Source organism: Humulus lupulus, chromosome 2 (genome assembly GCF_963169125.1).
Source record: "Humulus lupulus chromosome 2, drHumLupu1.1, whole genome shotgun sequence".
Lineage (NCBI taxonomy): Eukaryota > Viridiplantae > Streptophyta > Magnoliopsida > Rosales > Cannabaceae > Humulus > Humulus lupulus.
The window spans coordinates 24,389,817-24,397,148 of NC_084794.1; positions in this window are offsets into that span (position 1 = coordinate 24,389,817).

Here is a 7,332-nt window from a genome sequence, read left to right on the forward strand (position 1 = left end):
CAGAAAGCCATGTCCTTGGAGTATGCAGTTTCAGGAACCAAGCAGCATCGTGTGTCCCTGAGAAGCATTCCCTCGGATATTTATTCCCAATGGTGCCAAGAAACCACTTGTGAAAGGTCATAAGTAATTTACCATCAACAACCCTCAATGGATCCACATTCACTGCTGTCTTCGATTTCTTATTCCTTTTCTTCATTGCAGTGTACTCATCGAACCACCTAGGCCTCTTTCTTTCTCTCATCTTCTCCGGTGCTGGTGGAGCTATGTCTAAGAATTGTACTTCAGAATCATCAGTATCTCCGATTACAGTAATTTGCCTATCCTCTGGTGTGCGAAAAATGTGATAATCTACATCATCAGATCTGTAATCGTTAGGGAGAATGTCTTCATCTACAGGAGACTGAGGGCCTTCTTCAGTGGACTGAGGGTGTGGATCTGGAGCTGGCCTACTAAGATCTTCCATCATTGTCATCAGCTTCTGCAATTGACCCAAGATCTTGGATTGACCTTTAATAAGGGCACTTTGTTGCCCTTCAACCTTTTCCAACCTGGCCAAAATCATAGAGTAGCCTGGTTGCTCAGCTTGGGAGGAGGTGCTGGCATGAGGTGCTGATGGGGGAACCTCAGGTGCCTCAGGTGCTGGAGGTGGTGAAACCTCCTTAAAAATATTTGCTGCTTCTGCTTGCTCAACTAACTTTTCAGCAAGCTTTTCAGCCTGGCTCTATAAGGCTTCCTGTGTAGGCTGTCCATCGGCACCCACCTCTAGTTCCTCTAACCCCATGTCCACTTACAATGGGGCTTCATTGTCTGTAAGGGTCCTCACATACTGTTCTTCAGCAGGTCGGGCACACAGGTAGGGGTATACTGTCAACTGCCACAAAAAACAATGAATATTTAGATTGGAAAGTAAAACAATATAAAAAATAAGTAATTGTCATCGATGAACAATGGTAAACTATCGTACCCCAATCGTACCTCAATCGTTCAATATCGTACCCATATCATGCAATTATCGTACCTCAATCGTACCATATCGTACCCATATCATGCAATTATCGTACCCATATCGTACCCATAACATAACAATATCGTACCTGTAAGTGAGAATTACTTGCTAACTATCGTACCATCATCGTACTACATCGTACCTCTACAACTAAATTAATAAAGAATGCAGAATACATATCGTACCCCAATCGGACCATCATCGTACCAAATCGTACCTCTTAGCCAGTTTTCAAACAGTTGACAAAAAACCACAAAATAACCCCACAATCGTACTCAAATCTTACCCTATCGTATTCCTATCGTGCAGTACCCATAGAATTGCATATCTAGAAAAAAATATAGAACATTCAAAATATTTAAAAAGTAAAGTAAAAGCTCACCTTTTTGGCAAACAATTTAATAAGTTGCTCTTTGTGTATCTCTACTTTCTCCTTGCTCTGCCGGTTGATCATTCTTGGAATGCCTTGCCCCAATCTCACAGCATAATCCTGACCCAACTCAATGATGGACTCAAAAGCCCAATACTGCAATGCTGCAGCATACCCATAAATAGAGTACTTGGCATCCTTCTGAGTCTTTCCTTTCTCAATCTTCTTCTGTAAATGCTTCTTCATTTCTACAAAGTCTTTTTGACAAGTTTGTAACAACTTCTGGTATGATATCTTCCCCCACGGGTACTGGAAAAAGAAGTCAACGTCATCTACCATCTTCAGCATGTCAGTCCAAACCATCAACTTCTCCTCACGACCTTTCAAAACACCCTTTACTAATAAACACAAACCCATCTTGTACACATCATCAACTATTTGACAACTCTCAAAAGTTATGTGCAGTTGCCCTATGCTCACTGGGGAATGACCATTGAAGACTCAAGAATCAACCGATCCGAAGTGGTCTTCGCTTTAATCTCAGCTTCAGATGGTCCGGCCTCGAAATTTAAACCAGTAACTAAAGCGAACTCCAATTGGCTAAATCTACATCGTTTTTTCCCAACATAAAACTGGACTTCGTCAGTCTTCTCCCCTCTGAATTTGTGCAACAACAGCTGATGGACTAAGGAACCAGAAAAATTTAATGGTTCCGCCATGAAGAACTGTTTGAAAGGGGATTCCTTCACCCTATCCAATAAACCACACTGTATAAATTTTTCTTTAATCTTTGGAAAGTACCAACTGCCGCGCCAAGTGATACGTCCCGTAAAATGTTCCTCTACTGGAACTATCAGTTGTGGAGGTCTTAAGTTCTGCATAAAACAAATAAATACCCAATTAAATAGAATAACAAAAAAAAAACATCAAATTTTATATTCTAAAATCTACTATCGAGCAACTATCGGACACTATCGTACCATATCAGACACCAATGAAAAAAAAAAAAAACTGGAACTATAACATTATCGTGCACCATCGTACCTTACATCGTACACCATCAGAATATAACAACACAACAATTTGTTCCCAATATCGGGCACACATCGTACCCAATATCGTACCCTATCGTACCTTCACCCTCAACATCAAGTTATCAGAAAACACAAACTATCGTACCAACGTCGAACCACTATCATACCCCTATCGTACAGTCATCTTCAACCTGAAGTTATGAGAAAACACAAACACTATCGTACCCCTATCGACCCACTATCGTACCCTATCGTACCTCTCAAAAAACCCAACAAAATATTCAAAATTTTACGGTTTACGAGATTTCACACAGTCAAATTCAACAATACATACTATAACATTTTCCAATGGAAAAGAAATTGAAAAAAACACATACCCTAGACATTTTTGCGTAATGGGGTGTCGGTTTTTCTTTGGGGTTTGAGTTTTCCTTCGTCTCCGGTGGGGTTGGGGTTTGGGTGAGGCTTGGTCTCCGGTGGTCTGGGTTTTCCTTCGTCGGGTGGTGGGGGTTTTTCTGACCATCGGGTGAGGGGAGAGATGCGTCGAGTGAGGGAGGGTGAGGGAGAGAGATGCGTCGGGTGAGGGTAGTTATGGGTTGCTTGATGGTTTTGTGGGAGTGAAGAGTTTTAGCAGAGAAATGGAACGGGAAATGGGCAGGGGAAAAGTTACAGTTTTTATTTATGTTTTTTATCACTATCGTGTACCATCGTACTATCGGGCAAGTATCGGGCACGCATCGGTACCATCGTGTACCATCGTACTATTAGGTCCGCAGTAACTTAATACCAACAATCGGGCATATATCGGACTACTATCGATCCATTATCGTACTTAAAAGGGTGTATAGATTCAAAATAATAATCGGGCAACCATCGGGTAGCCATCGGACCAGAATGACCATCGGGTAACAAAACCTATCGGGTAACCATTGGGTTGCCATCAGACTTTCATCCCTAACCTTGAAACTCAACAACTATCGTGCCCGAATCGGGCCTCTATCGGACACTATCGGGCATTTACTCAAGGAACCAAAAAAAAACGCAGATTTTCACAGAACACGATTTTCACCCAAAAAACAGCAAAAAATACCAACAAACTACAGATCCAACATCTAAACAGCATTCTAAATCATAAAAACAATCAACAACAACAAGAATCAAAGAAAATCACTTACCCATGTGTATCTTTCTTGCAAGATTTTAGAGAGGAAAGGTATGAGATTTTGTTATGAGAGGGGTATTTTTGGTATTAAATGAAAGATGAGCATTGGTTTCATATGGTGGTTAACTTTGGTTCAAATTTTAATTATTAAGCTAATGTAAGCATGGTTAATCAAATTTCCCTTTATAAGGGTGAGGCAACCCCCTTTTTTTCCCAATTGTATTGGTAAGTATTGACCTCCTTGTAGGCCTATGAGTAGCCTCCTATCTAAAGTCAGATCCACGACTAAGGTTCTCTCTTGGAATCTTTAACTGATCCAATGATGAAAGGAAGACTTTCCTCTAAAAAGAACTAAAAAAAATATTATTTTTTCCATACAAATGCCCACAAAACTTGAAAAATTCCATTTTATTTATAAAAATATCATATTTTAAATTGGTCCCTCATGATTCAAGGCTAGCCTACTTCCTTCTCATTAATTCTCAGCATGGGTGTTCATCAAACTGCCCACCCCGCACAAAAATTTACAATTTGGAACATTTCGCATTGCGGTTGTGATTTGCTTTTTGCTATACCACGCGGTGCAGTTGTAAAGACCCGAAAATACTAAATCAAATAATGGAGAAATAAAGAGTTTTCATTCAAAAAGACGTCTTAAAAATCTATATAAAAAAAACTTTTGAGAAGTATGCGCATACTTAAAAATTAAATACATCCAACAACAGTTTTAAACATCCAGAGCGAGCCTTAAAATTTAAAAGTACTTAAAACATTCAAAAGAACTTAACATCCCACTGTCGGGCCACATGTACATCCAACAAAGAAGACTCTGGCGCTCACTTCTCCACATTGCCCTTGCACTTACATACAATATGAAACAACTAGGTAATCAATAGCGCTTAGAAAGATCAACCTTACAAACAATAATGAAAACAAAGACAAGGGTAGAAGTTAATGACCGAGTCATTGAGAGGCAAGATCAACCCACATACCAAAATTAAGGTTTTGGAAATATCCGGGCCCGAAACAGATAATCAAGGAACGCCTAAGCATCCATGCATGATAAGTCCTAACCTAGAAGTTTATAACCAAATAAGTCGTAACCATCTACAGAAAAACCAACAATAGTTCCCCTAGAATCTAATCGTACTAGTAATTAGGGAGTCAATCCCAATAGTAGCCATCAATTCACACTCATACCAACCAATCGTAAGAGATAGAAATAATTACAGAAGGTTCAACACCAGATATCAAACCATGAGAAATCACATAGCTCACCTGGGAGAAATGTTGTTACAAGTGTAAGTGATATTACACCGGTCTAGGTTATCAGATATGCTCAACTTTAGTCAACAATTCCGGACTTGAATCAGAAATAATTACATGGACTTGAACCGCTACACTATAGAATAAGCGAAACTCTAACCACGATATAATGCAAAACTTTTATTGTGATGTTAAGCGGAACTTTAACCGCGATATTATGCAGGACTTTAACTACGATATTAAGCAAAAATTTAACCACAATATTATGCGGACTCTAACCACACCGTATATTAAGCATAAACGTCCCCTAGGACAACAATCTCTAAATAAACTTTCTTTAGCAAAGTGTATGCATGTGATTATATCCCAATAACTAGCAAACATAATATTAGTTATATCATGTTATAGCCACACAAATCAATGGTTGACTTACTTGGACTCCTTAGCACTTATATGATTTTCCCCTCTTTAGTTAGTGAACCCAATCTTCTTAGCCGATACTGTGATTAACATATGTACTAGGATTAATTATGACAATAACACTTACTAAATTTATTTTGGACAAACAATGATTATCACTAAGCAATTATTTACTAATCATAAACCACAATTGGTTTAGATCCACCCTCTTATATAAATATACTACTAAGGTTTTGAAAGTACCAATTCTATGGACTCATTCCTAAGGCTCGGTCATACCGCATAACATATCCATAGTTAAACTAACGTTTCGCTTTAAATCGCAACTTGAATACTTCTTAACTAAACCATTGCTTAGATTGGGAACCCTTTTTTTATAATTAAAATATATTACCAATATTTTTCTTAAATCTTTAGCCTTGAGAAAAAATAAAGGTTGTTTAATTTATTTTATTTTAAAAATAGTTCCTTAATAGTTTATTGGCTTTTAAAAATGCATTCTTTATATTTAACTAATTATTATAGAAAAATGTTTATAGGATTCTAATTTAAATTTCTCATTTTTCTCTTAAAAAGTGAGTGCTTTAGACTCTATTTTACTTTTGTCAATAAAATTTATTAAAGTAAATTTAATTTGAAATCAAAAGTCTAAAAGAAATTACCCTTAGGTTTATTTTTTTAAGTCTAGCACAATTAAAAATTGGTTATATTATTTGTACAAATAAATTTGGTATCAAAATTTCTTTAACATCATGATTACGAAAACTGTCAACTTTTTTTCTTTCAGATTCGAAACTCTACTTTGACATGCCATAAATCACAAACCACAAAGTATTTTCTTACAAATATTAACAGATTATCATTTCAATATGTTTGAATAATCACACCAAATTTTCAAGTCAAAATGAGTTAATTTTTGTAATAAATAAATTTTCTAAAATTCGTAGGTCAAACTGCCAGTTTTTAAAAACAAATTTACCTTTACAGCTTGGAAGAGCCATATCTACATGAATTCTTAACCTTTTTAAACATTTCAAAAGATAAAAATCATCTATAAATCCTAATTAACACAATGATAAGAAGACATAAATATTACAATTTTGGAGAGTTAGACCTGTTGGAAGTCAAAACTCTAACCTGTCAGCAAGCAAAATTGTTCTAGTCCTAAGGAGACTTTGATTTCCTTATCTATATACAACCTAGCTTCTATATACATGCATCAACAATCACTATATCTCCATTATAAACATGTAACAACAGCCATAAAACACACACAAAAAAAAAAAAAAATGCAAGCAGATTTCTAAACACATTTTTCAATATCTAACTTAAATCCTCAATCATTTACCTTTTCAAAGACTAATTTCTTGAGTGAGTTCCTTTGAAGCTTAGACTCCTTTAAATCTTCTAAGAGCACTCTTAATGGGTGTTCTACTGCATTTTTTAAAATATTTCCCTAAAACACACATTTTTTTATTTTACCTTTAATTTTTATATTATACCTTACATCAGCTTCTTAATTTTTTTCTCTATATCATTTAAACATTATATTTTCAAACATTTTTTATTCATTTCAAATATATAACTATTATATGTTGACCACGATTTTGGTCAACGACGAGTAGACGTCAAAACTACAATAAACCTTCAAGAGAAAAAATGACACTGATAATTTTTATAGTGGTTCAGCCCCAATGTGTTGGTAATAGCCTAATCCACTTAGAGTTGTGATTCATGGATCTACACTCAAGATCAGATGAACCTTGGTCAACTGAGTTTCTTAAGTGTAAATGAAAAGAATACAATATTTCTCTCAGAATACAAATACTCTTTCAGGAAAATCAGAATTCAAATCCTTTCAATGATGCCATGAGCTTTGTATTTATAAGCCCAAGATCGTACAAACCGAAATCCCTCATAATCGGGATATTTCTGTTGCTTTCACAATATTTAATTAATAATAAAATTTAAAATACAACAATATGCGATTTCTTTGGGATAATTTGAGAGATTCCCGTGTGGGTACGACTAATTCTAGCCAAAGTCCTTACTGAAATTTCGCTGCATAATGATG